Genomic DNA, 23652 nt, shown 5'->3' on the forward strand with positions numbered 1-23652 from the left:
TATTTTCAATACAATGGGGCTCCAACTTCTACATTCAAACTTAGTTTTGTTTTTATTTACCACCAGTCCCATATGGTGACACAGGTTTCCGAAATTGTCCAACACTGTTTGAACCTTTGAAATATCTTTGCCCTGAAACAAAATATCATCGGCATATATGATCGGAGTTACCCCATTTGAGTATCTCTCAGATGCTATCTTATTCATTAGTACATTAAACAGGGTGGGACTCAACACTCCTCCCTGAGGTGTGCCGAGTTCAAAAGACCTCACACCTGACATACAACCTTGATACCACACCTGAGCCTTCCTTTCGTAAAGATAATCCCCTATCCAGCGCAATAATTTCCCTTTAACACCAAGACTAGCTAATTCATATAAAATAACCTCTTTGTTGGCTTTATCAAAGGCTCCTTGTAAATCAAAGAAAATTCTATAATAATCATTTTCATTAGCTAGACATTTAATAATCCAATCAGAGGTACTTTTTCCTTTGAGGAACCCGAACAAATTTACTAGACAGCTGATCACCTATTATATATAAAAGTCTATTTAAAATGATCCTCTCCATCATTTTACAAAAACACGAGGTTAAAGACACAGGTCTATACTCTCCATAGGCTTTAGGGATAGGGATGATCATAGCTTTTTTCCATTTACTGGGAATACTGCCCTCTTTATAACTAATATTAAAGAGGTCTAAAAGTGGGCTTTTCGTCATAATGGCAAGTTCATTAAGTATTTCATAAGTTACTCCATCCTCCCCAGGGGCGGTAGATTTCCCAACTTTAATCGCCGTTATTAGTTCTTCTCTGGTAATACCTGTGCAAGTGACATCACCACTGTTACCTGCTATAAGTATAAAATCCTTTCTTAGATCTTTCCAAGAATCTAATGACTCTCTCGTTACAGCGGGTAATGAACTAAGTTTGGCAGCTTCCGCCCATTTATTTACAATTATATTTATTTTACAACATAAATAATAATTTTTTTAGTATTTATTTATAATAACATTTTATTTTACAAACTCATTGTACCATCTTGAAAATATATAACAATTAATATTATTATTGGTAAATGGAAAAGATAAATAGGCAGGATTGGGGCAGATTTAGACATGCCCGAAAGCCTTTGCGAGTTAGTGGCTTAAAAAAGAATGTAAGAACACCAATGTTATGACCTCTTTCGAGAAAATGTATCTTCTTGTATATAAATGAATAAATAAATTCGTTTGTTTAATTCTAATGCTTGTAGGCGAGAACAGTTGTGAACGCCAGCTAGCGCACAAGTACATGAGCGCCCATAATACTTGTTTATTTATTTATTTTATTTATATATATACAAGAAGGTACATTGGGTTTGTGAGAATACATTGGATAGTACAGTATTTACACTCTTGTAAAGCCACTAGTACGCACAGCGTTTCGGGCAGGTCCGGTTGCAACCCGTCCTCGCAAATTTGTATAGTCAATATTGACTTATTAAATAAGTGCATAGGTGACATACTAAACATAATAGATACCCTTAAAAAGATTCATAGAAAACACCAACCTTACCTAACCTTGTTAGTATGTTAAGATAAGCATCTTATAGCTTCGTAATTACAATTGTTATTTAACCTATTATAGGTATAGGTTAAGTAATAATTGTAATTACGAAGCAATAAGATGCTTATCTTAACATACTAACAAGGTTAGGTAAGGTCGGTGTTTTCTATGAATCTTTTTAAGGGTATATATTATGTTTAGTATATCATCTAAGCACGTATTAATAAGTCAATAATATAAGTCTATACGAATTTGCGAGCCTTCCTGCCGGCAGGTCGGGCAGTCTTTTACACAAAAGACATGTACAGACAGGCGTGTGCCTTCTGACTTCGTTTTTATTGATTAATATTACATATTAGGCGCATACCTATAATAATTATCATTATATGCAAGTATAATTATCACATAATAAATATAAAAGGAGTTATCCAAAAACTGACACAAGTGTTGTGTTTTGTGCGTTGTATCGTGTTTGTGGTCATTCGGGTGTGTTGTGTTTACGCTGGCGGGCGGCGTCCTTACCAAGCCCGGACTATATCCATCACATCACTAAACTTCATTTAATAACTATATGCCTGTTAAATAGAAGATTTTAATTGTAAATAACACTATATTGTCGTTTTAATATTGAACACGTACACAAATGCGAAACGTCCTAAGTGGCAGAGATATTAGTGTGCGATGTTGTCAGTGTACAAAGTGTCTTGTATCCTTCCAGCCAGCGGTGATACTCCCTTCCCTATTACAAATTTGTTTATGAATGTATTTGCTTATTGTCTTGCCTATTTTTTGTGAATCTACTTGTATTCTGTTTATTACAACTTGTTTATTACCTTTCATATTTACTTATTGATTATATATTTAATTGAAAAAAAAAGAATGCTTGATCATTGATGACCATTGCTGTCTTCTTATATGTGCTGCCAATCTGCTGTATGGTGTTTATAAATCTTGTTTATCTGTATCTTTTGCTACCCAGTCTCCCAATCTTTATGTACCCAATCTGAACATCTTTACCATTGTGATCATTGCTGTCTTATATGTTTTTTTTTTTTTTTTTTTTTTTTTTTTTTTTGAGATATATACAAGAGTTGTTACATTCTTGTACAGCCACTAGTACGCGTAGCGTTTCGGGCAGGTCCTTAATCCTATGGTCCCTGGAATACGATCCCCTGCCGCGAAGAATCGTTTGGTCTGTCAATGTAAATGTGCTGTCAATCTGCTGTATGGTGTCTATTGATCTTGTTTAAATTACTAATCAAGCTGTCAATGTAATCAATCAGAGCTTTAATATAACAATGTGCCTTAATATACTTACTAAGCTCTCTCATCTCATTTTTCTCTTGCAATGTATTTTTGTCATTTATCAATTCTGATAGAAATTACCTACTTAAAATTATCTGCTAGATTAAGGACCTGCCCGAAACGCTGCGCGTACTAGTGGCTTTACAAGAGTGTAAATACTGTACTATCCAATGTATTCTCACAAACCCAATGTACCTTCTTGTATATATATAAATAAATAAATAAATAAATAAATACAAAGTAGTGCATTCACCATGGGAGCAATGTTTCCTTCAGAATCAGATTCAGATGTTTATTCAGGTAAGGTATAAGAACATAAGAACATAAGAACAAAGGTAACTGCAGAAGGCCTATTGGCCCATACGAGGCAGCTCCTATTCTATAACCACCCAATCCCACTCATATACTTGTCCAACCCGTGCTTGAAACAATCGAGGGACCCCACCTCCACAATGTTACGCGGCAATTGGTTCCACAAATCAACAACCCTGTTACTGAACCAGTATTTACCCAAGTCTTTCCTAAATCTAAACTTATCCAATTTATACCCATTGTTTCGTGTTCTGTCCTGTGTTGATACTTTTAATACCCTATTAATATCCCCCCGGTTATGTCCATTCATCCACTTGTAAACCTCTATCATGTCACCCCTAACTCTTCGCCTTTCCAGTGAATGCAACTTAAGCTTTGTTAATCTTTCTTCATATGAAAGATTTCTAATTTGGGGAATTAACTTAGTCATCCTACGCTGGACACGTTCAAGTGAATTTATATCCATTCTATAATATGGCGACCAAAACTGAACGGCATAATCTAAATGGGGCCTAACTAGAGCAAGATATAGCTTGAGAACCACACCAGGTGTCTTGTTACTAACGCTGCGATTAATAAATCCAAGTGTCCGATTTGCCTTATTACGAACATTTATGCATTGATCCTTTTGTTTTAAATTCTTACTAATCATAACTCCCAGATCCCTTTCGCAATCCGACTTCGCAATCACAACACCATCTAGCTCGTATCTTGTAACTCTATCATCATTACCTAACCTCAGAACTTTACATTTATCAGCATTAAACTGCATCTGCCAATCCTTTGACCATTTCAAAACCCTATCTAGATCAACTTGAAGTGATAGTGAGTCCTCCTCCGAATTAATTTCCCTACCGATTTTCGTATCATCGGCAAATTTGCAAATGTTGCTACTCAAACCTGAATCTAAATCATTTATATATATTATAAACAACAGAGGTCCCAGGACAGAGCCTTGAGGCACTCCACTTACAACATTTTCCCACTCTGACTTGATTCCATTTATACTAACTCTCTGTTTCCTTTGGTATAGCCATGCCCTAATCCAGCTTAATATAGCACCCCCAATACCATGAGACTCTATCTTTTTAATCAGTCTTTCATGTGGCACTGTATCAAAAGCTTTGCTAAAGTCAAGGTATACAACATCGCAATCCTTACCACTATCAACTGCCTCAACATATATACATACATACAACATATATACATACATACTTGTATATATACATACAAGTGATGTTACATTAATGGATTGATATATAGATAGAGCAAGTACATACAATGCCTAAAGCCACTATTACGCAATGCGCTTCGGGCAAGAAAAACATTAATATCTAGAACTTAATACTAATTGAGCATAAAGAATAAAAAGTGTTGTGAACAAATACAAATAAAGATAAAAAAAAAGGGGGAACATGACTGAAAAAGCAGCACAAATACAATAGGTTGACAAACAGTGTTGATTAAAAAAAAAAGAAAATAACAGACATGGGTTGACAATAGAGGAGTGAGGTAGGTTACAGGGAATTTATTAATAAAGTATATAAACGTGTACCATTATATTTTAATAAATAAATTGCAAGCGTATTCTTTAATTAAAAAAATGAGGAAAACATAAGAGTTAAATGTAGAAAACCAGTTACAAACAAAAATAAGAAGTAGGAAAAATAAAGTGTGGCACCAGAAAGAACACTGGAACGCCTAGGTGAGCGTCGCCGCCATTATCACAACACAGGACGGTGAGTGTCCAGACATGAGCATAAAAATAATCTTTCCTGCCTGTACTCTACACAGACGCCGTCTTGTAGAATCGGCTTTTATACACAATGTACCCAACATGAACTTGAGTCCTGGCTTTGTTGCTGTGGACTCTTCCCTTTCACAGTATATACTCAAATGCTCTAAGTTAATCTTTCTAACAAACGTGACTTAACATAAGCTTACCCCTTCTATTTATCTTTCTTTTTCTCTTTCCTTTTCTTTCTCTCTTCTCCCTTTTTCTGTGCATTGTCTTCTCCTACGCTCCCTTGCTATCCTCTTCTTATTCCTATTACTATCTCCTTCGGTAGTTATAATAGGAGCTGCCTCGTATGGGCCAATAGGCCTTCTGCAGTTCTCATTATTACTACTATCCCCTACACCTTACTTTCCTTCCCAGCTCTCTCTTGTCTATTTATTGCCTATCCCTACCTGTCCTCATCACAATCGACTTGAGAATGGTCCAGGACGGACCGAAACGTCGTCGTCCCTTCAATTTATAGTGTGTGGTCTGGTCAACATACTTTAGCCATGTTATTGTGACTCATCGCCTGCATGAGCATAAAATCTTCCCACAAACTGCACCTATTGTAGCGAGTAGATTATCCCAATAATATACTCGCTCCAAATATAGTGTTAATATTCCTGTCAACCTTTGGAGATGAATGAGGTGAGGCGTTGCTCGGGCAACACGGTGAGGTGTTGCCCAAGCAATATAAGCAGCGGTGTAGCGAACATTGGCTAGTCTACTTTTAAGTGTGGTCTAGAGCAGACACTTGCGAGATACTGTACCAACGCTCAGAGCGCTCAACTCACACCAACGTATCACCTGTGTACTAATGTATATTCGACCAAATATATATATAGTATCTTAGTGTCTGTGTTTATTTGTCACCATACTTTACGTAACCAAGAACCGTTACATTGGTGACCCCAGAGAGTTTCGACGATACCCAGCCACGATGGACTCTCACTGGACCTCCACTGCTGCTTAAAAAAGAAGCCCACCATTGACCTTCAAGTGCTCACATCAAGTCTAACTCTACAACAGCCTAAGAAACAACACTCAAGCCTTGCCTAAGCCTCAACATTGACGTTACACCATGAGTCGTCACCCAGCATCACCACTCATGCAGTCATCCGAGGAGAAAACCTTCCCACAAACTGCACCTATTATAAAGAAGATGAAGACTCACCAGTGTCCAGAGTGTGGGAAGGTATTTACTCGTCTTGATCATATGAAGACTCACATGTTAGTGCATTCGGGTGAAAAACCTCATATGTGTCGAGAGTGTGGGAAGAGGTTCAGTCAGCTTGGAAGTATGAAGACTCACATGTTAGTGCATTCGGGTGAAAAACCTCATATGTGTCGAGAGTGTGGGAAGGTATTTACTCGTCTTCATCATATGAAGACTCACATGTTAGTGCATTCGGGTGAAAAACCTCATAAGTGTCCAGAGTGTGGGAAGAGGTTCAGTCAGCTTGGAAGTATGAAGACTCACATGTTAGTGCATTCTGGTGAAAAACCTCATAAGTGTCCAGAGTGTGGGAAGAGGTTCCGTCATCTTGGAAGTATGAAGACTCACATGTTAGTGCATTCTGGTGAAAAACCTCATAAGTGTCCAGGGTGTGGGAAGAGGTTTAGAGATCGTGGATCTATAATACGTCACATGTTAGTACATACAGAAGAAAGGCCTTTTGAGTGTGATGAGTGTGGCAAAAGGTTTCGAGATCGTGGATCTATAATACGTCACATGTTAGTACATACAGAAGAAAGGCCTTTTGAGTGTGATAAATGTGGCAGATTATATAAGTCACGTAGAGGTATAAAAGCACACATGTTAGTGCATTTGAATGATAAACCTTCATGAGTGTCCAGAGTTTTGGAAGAGATTCAGTCATCTTTGTAGTATGAAAACTCACATGACGGTGCATTTGGGTGATAGGTTAAACATTTTGAGTGTGAGAGTTAAATCAGAAAATGTTTTAAGTATATTGTAAAATAAAGCACATATTAGTTCATTAACTTATAATACCATTTTTCCAATTTTAAAATTGCTGGAAATTGTAAACTTTATCAGGAAAATATTTTGCACTCTCCATTCCTGCAACCAATTATTTCATTATATATTTTTATACTGTTTTAGCTTACCCAATTCCATATACTGTATTCAAAAATATGGTGTTGCTACTTCATTGTAACTTCAATGAAACTTCAATGTTTCTCACTCTCCAACCCCTGCCCTATTTTCCTTTCTGTCATCATGATTGTGTATCTACAACTGGTACCAATTGTCTTTGATATCTGTGTACCTCATAGCTTCCGTTCCACTTTCTTCTCTGCCACAGAAGAAATGTGGCAATATTTCACAGCCACAGTGCTGGCATTGGCAGTGCCATCACTGCCGCCACAGTTGAAGGCTTGAAAGCAAGCCAAAAGCACTCTAGTTGATTTGTTAACTTTTAACTGTGGTTTTATATATATATACTATTGTACTATTTTTATGAAATATTAAAATAATTTTTGTTATTTTGCCAAATGACTGAGATATATAAATCATTAACAAATATATATTAGACTGGAATTTATTTCAGCTAAACCTCTTCATTTATATTTGCATCAGATATTTTTAGTAGTCTGACCTATACACAGTAGTTATAGTGATCTAACACCTGTATTATTGTGTGCATTAAGATAGATACTGATAAAAGGCTAACCTTAGTTCAGTAGTCATATTAGCCTGACTGACATTTATAATTTTCTTAGTAGGAAAAATATATTTTCTCTAGCCCAACGATATATAGTAATATATATTACTCAGCTGTTAAATAATATTTGCCAGACTGAGATATTTATGTTATAGCAGTTATATTATCCTAACTTTGGTAATTATTTTATCCTGACTGGCAATTATATTATCTTGCCTAGCAATTGTATTAATCAGACTTGCAATTACTGGGTATATTACATGTATCCAGACAGATAATTACATTAGCTTGACTATCAATTATACTATCCTGACTGAATTATGTGAGCATGACTCTGGCAATTATATTAGCCTGAATCCGACAATTATAATAGCCTGACTGACAATTATATTAACCTGCAATAATATTATACTGATTTGCAATTATATTACATATATCCTGCCTGAAAATTGCATTAGCTTGACTGGCAATTATATTATCCTGACTCAATTAAATGAGTCTGACTGGCAATTATATTACCCCCCTAACTAGCAGTTATATTATCTTAACTAGCAGTAATATTACCCTGACTGGCAATTATATTAGCCTGACACTGGCAGCTACATTAGCGTGCTGGTAAATATATTATCCTGACACAGTTATATTAGAATACTGGCAATTATATTATCTTATCTGACAATAATATTAGCCTGACTCTGCCACTCGTATTAACAGATTTTAATAGTCGACTATCGATTTTTAATAATCGCAATCGACTTGAGAATGGTCCAGGACGGACCGAAACGTCGTCGTCCCTTCAACTTTTAGTGTGTGGTCTGGTCAACATACTTCTATGTGGGTGGGGACGAGGACAGGTTGACGAGTTTAACAGTTACCAGGGAGGATGTTCTTAAACAAATAGTAAAACTCAAACCAAACAAAGCCCCAGGGCCGGATGAAGTGTTTGCCAGGGTGCTTAAAGAATGCAAAGAGGAGCTTTGTGACCCACTGTCAACCATATTTAATAAATCAATAGAGTCAGGCAGAGTGCCAGAGTTTTGGAAAGTTGCTAATGTGATACCAGTTTTTAAGAAAGGAGATAGATCACTTGCGTCTAACTATCGACCAATTAGCCTAACGTCTATTGTGGGAAAGTTACTCGAATCCATAATAGCAAATAAAATTCGTCTTCATCTTGAAAAACATAAATTAATAATTGAGTCGCAACATGGTTTTATAAATGGCCGTTCATGTTTAACAAATTTGTTATCTTTTTATTCTAGCATTGTTGAGGCAGTTGATAGTGGTAAGGATTGCGATGTTGTATACCTTGACTTTAGCAAAGCTTTTGATACAGTGCCACATGAAAGACTGATTAAAAAGATAGAGTCTCATGGTATTGGGGGTGCTATATTAAGCTGGATTAGGGCATGGCTATACCAAAGGAAACAGAGAGTTAGTATAAATGGAATCAAGTCAGAGTGGAAATATGTTGTAAGTGGAGTGCCTCAAGGCTCTGTCCTGGGACCTCTGTTGTTTATAATATATATAAATGATTTAGATTCAGGTTTGAGTAGCAACATTTGCAAATTTGCCGATGATACGAAAATCGGTAGGGAAATTAATTCGGAGGAGGACTCACTATCACTTCAAGTTGATCTAGATAGGGTTTTGAAATGGTCAAAGGATTGGCAGATGCAGTTTAATGCTGATAAATGTAAAGTTCTGAGGTTAGGTAAGGATGATAGAGTTACAAGATACGAGCTAGATGGTGTTGTGATTGCGAAGTCGGATTGCGAAAGGGATCTGGGAGTTATGATTAGTAAGAATTTAAAACAAAAGGATCAATGCATAAATGTTCGTAATAAGGCAAATCGGACACTTGGATTTATTAATCGCAGCGTTAGTAACAAGACACCTGGTGTGGTTCTTCAGCTATATCTTGCTCTAGTTAGGCCCCATTTAGATTATGCAGTTCAGTTTTGGTCGCCATATTATAGAATGGATATAAATTCACTTGAACGTGTCCAGCGTAGGATGACTAAGTTAATTCCCCAAATTAGAAATCTTTCATATGAAGAAAGATTAACAAAGCTTAAGTTGCATTCACTGGAAAGGCGAAGAGTTAGGGGTGACATGATAGAGGTTTACAAGTGGATGAATGGACATAACCGGGGGGATATTAATAGGGTATTAAAAGTATCAACACAGGACAGAACACGAAACAATGGGTATAAATTGGATAAGTTTAGATTTAGGAAAGACTTGGGTAAATACTGGTTCAGTAACAGGGTTGTTGATTTGTGGAACCAATTGCCGCGTAACATTGTGGAGGTGGGGTCCCTCGATTGTTTCAAGCACGGGTTGGACAAGTATATGAGTGGGATTGGGTGGTTATAGAATAGGAGCTGCCTCGTATGGGCCAACAGGCCTTCTGCAGTTGCCTTTGTTCTTATGTTCTTATGTTCTTCAGCCACGTTATTGTGACTCATCGCCTGCATAACAGATTTTATATAGTGGCTTTTTCATTTATAGTATATTACCATGACTAGAATTTAATTTTTTTTGGAGTATTTCATTGAATATAGTTAGCCTAGGCTTAATTACTGCTAGTATTTACATCAATTCAATTTCTTTCTTTATTATGCACCCCATACCCATCCCGTGGGCGGTGGTGTAAAGGATTACAGAGGCACATAATCGGTTCAGGAACTGAACCCTCTAGTTCGTTTAGCTAAGCAAATAACAATGTTTGACGCTAGTTACAAAATTATCAATGTTGTATATTTACATCAGTTGTCTATATTTGCATTATTCTCAAGATCTTTGATTAATAAGTATTTCTAACTATAAATTACAGTGTAATGATTATTAATTTGTAGATATAAGCCTAAATTTAGTCATTGCATAATTGGTATGTATGATTATTATAGGCCTGTTTTACCAGGTATAGGAATAGCCTTTATGGCAGGGGTGGCCAAACTTTCTTACTGTAAGAGCTGCAAATGATAAACCTCAGATGTTTGAGAGCTGCAGGAGAACCATTTGAGAGCCACAGCTTCCTTACTGAATAATGTCAACAGTGTCTGCTGGCTAGTATTGATGATTTTAACTCATTTAACTTATTTTTCCTTAAGTCTGATTTAGGTGGATAATCATACGAAAAGTTTTTGTGATTGGGTTCATACTGGCGTTTCAAGTTCCTGGCTTTGTAATGACTGACTGGCACTTGGCAAACAAGACACAAAACAATGGGTATAAATTGGATAAGTTTAGATTTAGGAAAGACTTGGGTAAATACTGGTTCAGTAACAGGGTAAAGGCAACTGCAGAAGGCCTATTGGCCCATACGAGGAAGCTCCTATTTATAACAACCCAATCCCACTCATATACATGTCCAACCCATGCTTGAAACAATCGAGGGACCCCACCTCCACAATGTTACGCGGCAATTGGTTCCACAAATCAACAACCCTGTTACTGAACCAGTATTTACCCAAGTCTTTCCTAAATCTAAACTTATCCAATTTATACCCATTGTTTCGTGTTCTGTCTTGTGTTGATACTTTTAATACCCTATTAATATCCCCTTTGTTATGTCCATTCACCCACTTGTAAACCTCTATCATGTCACCCCTAACTCTTTGCCTTTCCAGTGAATGCAACTTAAGCTTTGTTAATCTTTCTTCATATTAAAGATTTCTAATTTGGGGAATTAACTTAGTCATCCTACGCTGGACACCAAGTGAATTTATATCCATTCTATAATATGGCGATCAAAACTGAACTGCATAATCTAAATGGGGTCTAACTAGAGCAAGATATAGCTTGAGAACCATACCAGGTGTCTTCCCAGCAAACACAGAACGTTTGTGGACGTTTTTAAATGGTTCCACAAAGGTAATACTGAAACTTTTGACATAAATACGTATATCTGACATTCTTAAAACCAAAGGATATAACTAAAAACATATATTCTTATGACACAGTTTTTTAAGATTTATGTAAAAATTTAAAAATAATAGTGAATGCTATGGTATTATAATGTTTTCATGCTTTATATTTAAGAATAAATAATTTTCAGTCAACATTTAGTTTTTTTGTTTACTTTTTGTAAAGCTATCCAATTTACGTTCTTATAACATAAATATAACATTTATATGACGTCAGTATAACGTTATTTACACGACATCATTACGTTATTATGATGTTATATTAACGTATAATTCCTGTATGAAAACCAGAATATATATTGAACTTTATGTTTTAAACATTGTAAAGTTATCATAAAACTTGGAATAAGACGGTAAGCATGCTTTACTTATGAAAATATACAAACAAATCAACAAAAACATTTTAACATAAAAAACATAAACATAACATAAATTAATTGCATGCATGGGAGTTAACTGGAACTCTGTAATATTGCATACATGAACCTTAAGGTACAAACCCAGTGTATTTACTCATGCAGTTCTTTCCTAAATCTAAATTTTTCCAATTTTTACACTTTGTTTCGAGTTCTGTCTTGTGTTGCTACTTTTAATACCCCATTAATGTCCCCTTTGTTATGTCCATTCATCCCATTGTGCACCTCTACCATATGTCACTCCTAATTCTTTGCTTTTCTAGAGAATGTAATATAAGCTTTGACAATCTTTCTTCATATGACAGGTTAACAGGTAGAACAAAGATTACCATTTATATATGGATAACTATTATAAGTCGGTTTGAATGAGTGAATTGCTGCTTGAAGATAGGTATATACACGTGTGGTACTATCAGATTGCATCGTGGTGAGCCTAAAACCCTTCAGATCCAAGCAAAGGGTAAAATGCCAGCAGATACAATTGCGAACACATTGATACCAAAATGAAAGACATATGACGAGAATTGAGGTAACCAAAGTGAAAAGTGTGTTCACATTACATTGCACTAGAGTGCTCCCAGGTTACTTTCTCTCACTTTCTCTGTTTTGTGTGGATGGTCCGCCGTGCTTTCATCACGTCAGCGGGTGGAGCACGCTGCTGTTTTTGACATTTCATGCATAAATTCCGGTTGGAAATTCTATTGCGAATACATTGATACCAAAATGAAAGACCTAGGATGACAATTGAGGTGACCAGAATGAAAAGAGTGTATACATTTTATCGCTCTTGTGCGCTCCCTGGTAACACGCTCTCGCTTTCTCTGTTTGTTGCGGATGGTAAGCCGGGCTTTTGGAGTTTATATGCCTTTAGTCCTGTAGAGAATTCTATTGCGAACACATTGATGCTAAATTGAAAAACCTAGGATGAGAATTGAGGTAACAAAGTTGAAAAGGGTATACACTTTTCAGTATTATCACGCTCAGCTTTCTTTTTCTGGTACCCTTGGCCTACATTCATCTTGTCGGCGGGTGGAGCGCGCTGCTGTCTTTGACATTATATTCACATAGTTCTGTTGGGAATTCTATTGCGAACGCATTGATACCAAAATGAAAGACATAGGACGAGAATTAAGGTGACAAAGTTGAAAAGAGTATACACTTTTCAGTATTTCCGCACACTACCAGGGAATGTCCAAAAAAAATGGAGAGAGTGGAGGGGTAACTTGCCCAAAACGCGAAATTGTTTGGGGAGATTAACTTTCGTTCAATACTATTATGCAAGAGGAGCGACACATCTATGGTTCATCCAATAAAATCAGCAGACTTCTAGATGTTACTACTGCTCGGCTTAGACTCGGTTACAAGTATTTCTGGGAATTCTCATTATCTGCCGATGTAGACCTGACCAAATGTTAACTGTCAACAAAATTATTCGCACACCCCTCCGTCACTATGTGATAGTGAATTCAGAGACAATTTTATAACCAATGTACCAACGATGTGTCAATATTTCATTCAAAATTATCTGGTACCAGAAATTTTACCCAAATATCCCCAGTTTGCTAACTGTAAGTAGTAACAAAGTGATTGTAACCTATCCACCGCTGCCCACTGGATGAGGGGCGGTGTGCAGGACAAACATATCAATTGTGACACTAGCTCTCCACATATGTCAGTTGCTTAATTTAGAAACTGTACTTGTGATCGATCTCGAACCCATTGTTGATGTGACGACTTATACTGAATTTTGTAACTAGCTCATCAAGATTGTAACTTGCTTAGCTAAATGAATTGTGGGGTTCAGTCCCTGAGCCCATTATGTGCCTCTGTAACCCTTTCCACTACTGCCCACAAGATGGGTATGGGGTGCATAATAAATGAACTAAACTAACTTTAAGGCATCCTGAAAGAAAGCTTGGAGGGCTTGAAAAATTGCAGAACGAAGCCGTGAGGATAATCCTTGGGTGCCCTCGTACCACAAAGATACTTAATATGAGAAAGGAACTTAATATTCCGAGCGTTGTTTATCGTGTTACTGAAAATAACTGTCAAATTGGTATAAAAATGCTTAGGCTAGCTCATCCTAACCCTTGCACAGAAGCCCTCCAGAATTTCTTTATTGAATGTTGAAAACAACCCTCAAGTTGACTATTTCCGTAACAGCATGCACTCCTGTATGCTAATCCCCACAATCACCAAGCCCACCCGAGTCACTCAAACATCTGCCACTACCCTGGATCACCTTTGGACTAATATAACAGCTCCCCTTACATCTGGGGTAATTTATGACAGAACAACTGACCACTATCCTACTTTCCTCATAGCAAACATTGACACATCACCACCAGAAACCAAAAAACTTTCATTCAGGCTACATAGTGAATCAGCTGTAGGCAATCTCTCTAATGCACTTCACAATATTAACTGGGAATCTGAATTTAATAATTCACAGGATATAAACTCATCAACTAACCTCTTTCTCTACAAAACTCTAAGCCTCTACAACACTCACTGTTCCCTCCTTACCAAACAAGTAACTGATAAAAGAAAAAATAACCCGTGGCTCACAAGTGGCATAATTAAATCAATCAACAAAAAACATGAATACGAAAAGAAATTTAGGAGTGGCCTAATTCCAATGGAAGTAGTTAAAAGGTACTCGTCAGTGCTTACCAGTATCATAAGAAAAGCAAAACTTTCATACTATGAGACTAGATTCAAAGAAGCAAAAGGCAACATGAAAAGCACATGGAATACCATCTCTAACATCCTGGGAACTAAACAACACTCCCACAACCAGATAACACTCTCTAAGGATGGCCTTACACTGTCATCTGACTTAGAAATGGCGAATGAATTTAATAGCTTCTTTTCATCGATTGGTGCTAACCTTGCAAGTAAAATCCCACAGAGTCAGAAACATATCAACACATATCTCTCAGGCAGCTATCCAAACTCTCTTCTCCTCTCACCAGTCAGCCCGTCAGATGTTGTGTCCATCATACATTCACTAAAAACCAAAGCTGGGAACATCAGTGAAATCCCATCCATTGTATACAAGAGCGCCTCCCATATGCCCTTGCACCACCTATAGCTCTGCTGTTCAACAAATCCCTTGAGTGTCATACCTTCCCTGATATCCTTAAAAACGCAAGAGTAACGCCAGTTCATAAAGGAGGTAGTGGATTATGTTGCATCTCTGCTTGCCTTGATGACTGAAAGAAAGCTTAAAGGGCTTGAAAACTTGCAGAACGAAGCCTTGAAGATAATCCTTGGATGTCCCTAGTACCACAAAGATACTTAACATGAGGAAGGAACTTAATATTAACTTAATAATAGAATATGAGTGCATATTCTACTGTATTACTATTTGTAATGATCCTCATATTGTGCTTCAGTAATCCAATGTATAACCCTGAGATGTTTTCCTAATTGTACTTAGGATTCCTTGTTCATTATTGTGTATTGTTCTGATCTGCTTTTGTGTCGAAAATTCTTGCATCGTACCTGTAAACAATTTTTTGACAATTTTACTGTAATTATCCTACTTAAAATCATCTGTACTTGTAAAGTAAAGCTGTAATGTACCTGTTAAACACTTTTTATCAATTTTACATTTAATTATTTCTCTAAAACTTTGTTTAAGAATTTGCTCAAACATATTAGTTTAAGGACTTGCCCGAAACGCTATATGCAAGCTAGTGGTTTTAAAAGATTATAATTCTAACTTAAGCTCTATGTTGTCTCTTAACCCCCAATGTACGTTCTTGTATATATATAAATAAATAAAATAAATAAATAACGAGGGATCGAGGCATTAATGCGCAGTACGTGCTTCCCTCATCTGTGACGTCACAGCGCCATCTGACGACAGCATAAACACAGGCGGCCATTTTATGTTCCACCAAGATTAAAAAAAAAAAATAATTTTGCCCCGAGGGGCGAGTTTATTGGGCAGCGCCCAATGTGTTCGCAATAGAATGTTCTACAAGAACATGTATAAAATAAGTGACACAGAGATTATTGATGTGTGTATTTGTGTGGGTGATTATAAATATGCATGTGTATGTATATATGTATACGTATATATATATATATATGTACATGTATGTATGAGAGTGTGTACATGTATATATAACATTAATAATTTTGTAACTAGCGTCAAAAATTGTTATTTGCTTAGCTAAACAAACTAGAGAGTTCAGTTCCTGAACCCATTATGTGCCTCTGTAATCCTTTACACCACGGCCCACGGGATGGGTATGGGGTGCATAATAAAGAAAGAAATTGAAATAATAAGGGTATGAAATGTATCAACATAAAACATAAATGGTCCTGGGGACCATTCAGGCTTGTTCGCATTTGTGTTCCTCACGTGTGCCCCAAAGAATGAGGTGATTTGGTAAAATGCTATGCCCAAGATAACTATCCGAGTGCCGGCGGTGGGGTGGTTCATATAGCCTCGGCTATCACCTCATTTTGTCCGGTCGTGATGGTCAAGTGGATTAAGGCGTCTTGTACATACCAGTTGCGTTGCTTCTGGGAGTATGGGTTCGAGTCACTTCTGGGGTGTGAGTTTTCAGTTGCATATGTCCTGGGGACCATTCAGGCTTGTTCGCATTTGTGTTCCTCACGTGTGCCCCAAAGAATGAGGTGATTTGGTAAAATGCTATGCCCAAGATAACTATCCGAGTGCCGGCGGTGGGGTGGTTCATATAGCCTCGGCTATCACCTCATTTTGTCCGGTCGTGATGGTCAAGTGGATTAAGGCGTCTTGTACATACCAGTTGCGTTGCTTCTGGGAGTATGGGTTCGAGTCACTTCTGGGGTGTGAGTTTTCAGTTGCATATGTCCTGGGGACCATTCAGGCTTGTTCGCATTTGTGTTCCTCACGTGTGCCCCAAAGAATGAGGTGATTTGGTAAAATGCTATGCCCAAGATAACTATCCGAGTGCCGGCGGTGGGGTGGTTCATATAGCCTCGGCTATCACCTCATTTTGTCCGGTCGTGATGGTCAAGTGGATTAAGGCGTCTTGTACATACCAGTTGCGTTGCTTCTGGGAGTATGGGTTCGAGTCACTTCTGGGGTGTGAGTTTTCAGTTGCATATGTCCTGGGGACCATTAAGGCTTGTTCGCATTTGTGTTCCTCACGTGTGCCCCAAAGAATGAGGTGATTTGGTAAAATGCTATGCCCAAGATAACTATCCGAGTGCCGTCGGTGGGGTGGTTCATATAGCCTCGGCTATCACCTCATTTTGTCCGGTCGTGATGGTCAAGTGGATTAAGGCGTCTTGTACATACCAGTTGCGTTGCTTCTGGGAGTATGGGTTCGAGTCACTTCTGGGGTGTGAGTTTTCAGTTGCATATGTCCTGGGGACCATTCAGGCTTGTTCGCATTTGTGTTCCTCACGTGTGCCCCAAAGAATGAGGTGATTTGGTAAAATGCTATGCCCAAGATAACTATCCGAGTGCCGGCGGTGGGGTGGTTCATATAGCCTCGGCTATCACCTCATTTTGTCCGGTCGTGATGGTCAAGTGGATTAAGGCGTCTTGTACATACCAGTTGCGTTGCTTCTGGGAGTATGGGTTCGAGTCACTTCTGGGGTGTGAGTTTTCAGTTATATATATATATATATATATATATATATATATATATATATATATATATATATATATATATATATATATATATATATATATATATATATATATATATATATATATATATATTATATTATGAATATCAGAGGTCCCAGGACAATTATTGTGCATGTGTAGTATGTATATTTATGTAGTATATTTGGCATATTTAATGGCATTTAGTTAATGCCACTTAGTGGCATGTCTCTGCACCGTTTCCAGTTTGTTGATATGCTTTCTAAGATATGGGCACCATACAACTGCTGCATACTCCAACTTTGGTCTAACAAAAATTGTGAACAATTTCAAAATTTCTGTTGAAGAAATCCTGTTTCCTAGTTCTGCATCTGTTTTGGTATAACACCTCCTTTTTTACTAGGCCTGCAATTATGAATGCCTTTATAACCAGCTAAGTTGTAGAGTTGGGTATAGTCTTTACTTGGCCAAGTTTCTGTTAAAATGAGGGTCCGTCTAATTACCACAAGCTACACAAGCTTCACAAAGCTTCCTGGCAATACGTTAGTAATGAATAAATATAATAGGTTAGGTTGACCTAACTTAACCTAACCGACGCTTGGATCGTCGACTTGATTTGGCGTCACCAGCTCTTTATTTTCGTCTAATTTCTTTATAAAAAGATCCTTTTTCAGATTAAAATTATGTTTTTTCGTGTTGTACATTCAGCACCAACATTATAATGAGTAAATATATCATATTTATTCATTACTAACGTATTGCCAGGAAGCTGAGTGGGTAGGTCTCGATAAATTTCCTGGTATAATATTATTGTTTGCTATTCTCCATCTTAGACTAGGCAAGTTGAAGTCACCTAGGAAGATAATATGAGGTATCGAGTTCTCCATTTTGTTTATCTGTTCTGTGAATTCCTCGGCCGTTGCATCTGGCGGTTTGTATATTAGAATAATCACTAAATTTATTTTCTCTATTTTTAATCCCAATACCTCTACCACCTCATTTGTAATGTTAAGGAGCTCCGAGCATACAAGGTCTTCCATAGTATACAGACCCGGCCACTCCTCCATGTGACCTAATTTTCCTATCACAGTTGTGTACTTTTCGAGACTACATTTCAAATATTCCCTAACATACATGGCTTCTCCCCCCTCTTTGTGTAAAATAGTTTAAATCCATTTATGGGACATTCAGCAAATAGTTCTCTATTTTTTACATTCATCAATGTTTCGGTACGTGCAATAGTATGTATTGTTTCATTGCAGATAACAGCATTTAAATTTTTTTTTTTTCTTAGACTTAGACTCGTACTACCAAGTTGCTGTTGGCAATTGAATAATTTTTTTATGAAGTCATTTGTTATTTTTTCCCCTACTTTAGTAATTTATGCTTTTCATCTCAATTAGTTTTATATCCTAGCTTTTTAATTTTTTCCCCTTATATATTGCCATCTTATCTGTCTGCTTTACATGGCTTAAGCAGAGTCATGTCTGCTTAAGCCTTTGTTATTTTATTAATTTACCTGTTTTAATTATTATTTGTTTTCAAAGTTTAGTTTACCCCATTTTATTTGCTTTTTGCAGTACAATACTTTACTAATAATCTTGTAATAGTAATTGGTAATGTAGCACTTGGCCTTTCTCCTTCAGAATGTATGCACACATTATAGAAAGAAGAAGAGAATACCACACAAGATGGCAGCGTATGTCACGGGCCAAAAAGCGACGCCTAAAAGAACAGGTAAACCTCGAAGTCTTTCAGAGGTTGATAGATGGAAAGCGACTGAATACAGGCAACTCCTTCTCTACACCGGTAAGATTGTACTGAAGGGAATCTTACCCAAAGAATTGTATGACCATTTCCTGACTCTGAGTGTAGCCATTTCTATTCTTGTATCACCTAAATTGATTCAGTTAAATTACAGCCAATATGCACATGATCTTTTGCTGTACTTTGTGTTAAAGGCTCGTGAGCTGTATGGTAAGGATTTTTTAGTGTACAATGTACACTGCCTAACACACATATCCTCTGATGCCAAAGAGTTTGGTAGTTTGGACAGATGTTCAGCATTTCCATTTGAAAATTACCTGCAGCAGGTTAAGAATATGGTTCGATCAAGTAAAAACCCTCTTGTTCAAGGAGGATTTAAGGGATTTACTGGAGAACTTGGCAAAGGTATATTCACAATAGTCGTCTCTATTACTAATGACACTATTGCAGATGAAGGTATCTTTGTAAGATATTGCTATGCCACCTCCGTTTTTTATTAGGCCTGCAGTTGTAAATGGCTTTATTATCAGCCAAGTTGTAGCATACAACATAGCATATATATGTATATGGCATACATACATATATATATATATATATATATATATATATATATATATATATATATATATATATATATATATATATATATATATATATATATATATATATATTCAAAATTCGTCAGTGTACTACATTTTTGTTGTTGCTTTTAGGTGATGCTTTTAACCAGTGTACGTGGGTCTGATTGTGCAACCATGGTTCGAAGAATAATGAAGATATGAACAAACGGCCTGTGGTCACTATACAGTCTGGAAGGGCAAAAGAAGAAATTGGCATTTCTACAAAAACAAGAACTATATAATGTTATTTTAAGTAAGTAACCAAAAAATTAAATAATTTTTTTAAAGTTTAAAATTCACTTAAAAATTTAAATTTTAAATTAAAAAATTTTAACCAAAAAACTTAATATTTTTCATATTTGGAACCATTCCATAATATTTTCCCAAGCATAAATGATTATATTTCTATCACTTGCTCTTAAGATTGTTTCATTTAATAGAGGTTGGGCATAATTGTTCTCTGCTGCTAATAGAACTGACTGACTTAGCTATAGGAAAATGTAAACTTAATTGGTTTATCCATTACAGTATTGTGCAGTTTATTTCATGATCCTGTGCTTAATACTTGCATAAATAGTAGATTACAAAATGCATTTTTATATCATTAGTATTGAATAATAATAATGCAAATAATTGACTTATAAATGATGTACAATTAATTGGTAGGTGATATTATATTATTAATATTTTTTCATTCTTGCAAAGCCTTAACAAAGCCATTAACATGTTAATATAAACTTGATCACCTTCCACTTATTTTCTCATGTGCTACCTACATGTACAAAACCTTATTCCTAAATGCATATTTTGTTCTGAAGCTTGTCCTTTATATGTTGTGTATCACCATCTCTGGAGAGTTTTATCTGATTGATGTATAAATTACTTTTAATTTTACAGAATATTATTGTTATACTGAATTTATTATTATATAAATAACTTAATTTTACAGAATCATCTATCAACGCACATCCACAAGTTGAGGAGGAGGATGTGACCTTCCAGATTTCTCAAGTACTGAAACATAGACCAAACAGGCCTGGTAGATCTAGGTACAAGGTAAAATAATTTAAATTTTTTTTTTTTTTTTCCTAATTGTCCGATATATATATATATATATATATATATATATATATATATGTCGTACCTAGTAGCCAGAACGCACTTCTCAGCCTACTATGCAAGGCCCAATTTGCCTAATAAGCCAAGTTTTCCTGAATTAATACATTTTCTCTAATTTTTTTCTTATGAAATGATAAAGCTACCCATTTCATTATGTATGAGGCAATTTTTTTTTATTGGAGTTAAAATTAACGTAGATATATGACCAAACCTAACCAACCCTACCTAACCTAACCAAACCTATCTTTATAGGTTAAGTTAGGTTAGGTAGCCGAAAAAGTTAGGTTAGGTTAGGTTAGGTAGGTTAGGTAGTCGAAAACACATTAATTCATGAAAACTTGGCTTATTAGGCAAATAGGGCCTTACATAGTAGGCTGAGAAGTGCGTTCTGGCTACTAGGTACGACATATATATATATATATATATATATATATATATATATATATATATATATATATATATGTCATACCTAGTAGCCAGAACGCACTTCTCAGCCTACTATGCAAGGCCAAATTTGCCTAATAAGCTAAGTTTTCCTGAATTAATAAATTTTCTATAATTTTTTTCTTATGAAATGATAAAGCTACCCATTTCATTATGTATGAGGTCAATGTTTTTTTATTGGAGTTAAAATTAACGTAGATATATGACCGAACCTAACCAACCCTACCTAACCTAACCTAACCTATCTTTATAGGTTAGGTTAGGTTAGGTAGTAGAGAAAGTTAGGTTAGGTTAGGTTAGGTAGGTTAGGTAGTCGAAAAACAATTAATTCATGAAAACTTGGCTTATTAGGCAAATCGGGCCTTGCATAGTAGGCTGAGAAGTGAGTTCTGGCTACTAGGTACGACATATATATATATATATATATATATATATATATATATATATATATATATATATATATATATATATATATATATATATGTGTGTGTGTGTGTCGTACCTAGTAGCCAGAACGCACATCTCAGCCTACTATACAAGGCCCGATTTGCCTAATAAGCCAAGTTTTCATGAATTAATGTTTTTTCGACTACCTAACCTAACATTTTCAGCTACCTAACCTAACCTATAAAGATAGTTTAGGTAGGGTTGGTTAGGTTCGGTCATATATCTATATTAATTTTAACTCCAATAAAAAAAGAATTGACCTCATACATAATGAAATGGATAGCTTTATCATTTCATAAGAAAAAAAATAGAGAAAATATATTAATTAATGAAAACTTGGCTTATTAGGCAAATCGGGCCTTGCATAGTAGGCTGAAAAGTGCATTCTGGCTACTAGGTACGACATATATATATATATATATATATATATATATATATATTTATGTCGTACCTAGTAGCCAGAACGCACTTCTCAGCCTACAATTCAGGGCCCGATTTGCCTAATTAGCCAAGTTTTCCTGAATTAATATATTTTCTCAAATTTTTTTCTTATGAAATGATAAAGCTACCCATTTCATTATGTATGAGGTCAATTTTCTTTTATTGGAGTTAAAATTAACGTAGATATATGGCCGAACCTAACCAACCCTACCTAACCTAACCTAACCTATCTTTATAGATTAGGTTAGGTTAGGTAGCCGAAAAAGTTAGGTTAGGTTAGGTAGGTTAGGTAGTCGAAAAAAACATTAATTCATGAAAACTTGGCTTATTAGGCAAATCGGGCCTTGCATAGTAGGCTGAGAAGTGCGTTCTGGCTACTAGGTACGACATTTATATATATATATAATATATATATATATATATATATATTTATATATATATATAATATATATATATATATATTATATATATATATACATATATATATATATATATATATATATATATATATATATATATATATATATATATATATATATATATATATATATATAGTGTGTGTGTAAATACCTAAGTGTAGTTACAGGATGAGACCGTCTTCCCAGCACTCTTTGTCATATAACGCTTTGAAACTACTGACAGTCTTGGCCTCCACCACCTTCTCACCTAACTTGTTCCAACCGTCTACCACGCTATTTGCGAAAGTGAATTTTCTTATATTTCTTTCGCATCTGTGTTAAGCTAGTTTCAATCTATGACCTCCTGTTCTTGAAATTCCAGGTCTCAGGAAATCTTCGCTGTCGATTTTATCAATTCCTGATACTATTTTGTATGTAGTGATCATATCACCTCTTTCTTCTGTCTTTTAGTTTTGGCATATTTAATGCCTCTAACCTCTCCTCGTAGCTCTTGCCCTTCAGTTCTGGGAGCCACTTAGTAGCATGTCTTTGCACCTTTTCCAGTTTGTTGATGTGCTTCTTAAGATATGGGCCAACTTCTGTTGTTGGGCACCACACAACAGCTGCATATTCTAGCTTTGGCGTAACAAAAGTCATGAACAATTTCTTTAGTATATCACCATCCATGTATTTAAACGCAATTCTAAAGTTAGAAAGCGTAGCATAGGCTCCTCGCACAATATTCTTTATGTGGTTCTCAGGTGATAGTTTTCTATCTAGAACCACCCCTAGATCTCTTTCTTTATCAGAATTCTTTAAA

At 36.0% G+C, this 23652-nt stretch overlaps 1 long non-coding RNA gene across 1 annotated transcript in view; it reads left to right on the forward strand.

The window, feature by feature from the left end:
* Positions 1–20102: 20102 nt before the first annotated feature.
* LOC138354476 (uncharacterized) overlaps positions 20103–23652 on the forward strand; it is a 5702-nt gene continuing 2152 nt past the window's right edge. Inside the window, exons 1-2 of the long non-coding RNA XR_011223567.1 lie at positions 20103–20236; positions 20933–21039. This is a non-coding gene — a long non-coding RNA (uncharacterized lncRNA). The remainder of the gene's footprint in view (positions 20237–20932; positions 21040–23652) is intronic.

The sequence above is a fragment of the Procambarus clarkii genome, chromosome 6 (assembly GCF_040958095.1).
Source record: "Procambarus clarkii isolate CNS0578487 chromosome 6, FALCON_Pclarkii_2.0, whole genome shotgun sequence".
In the NCBI taxonomy this organism is placed as follows: Eukaryota; Metazoa; Arthropoda; class Malacostraca; order Decapoda; family Cambaridae; genus Procambarus; species Procambarus clarkii.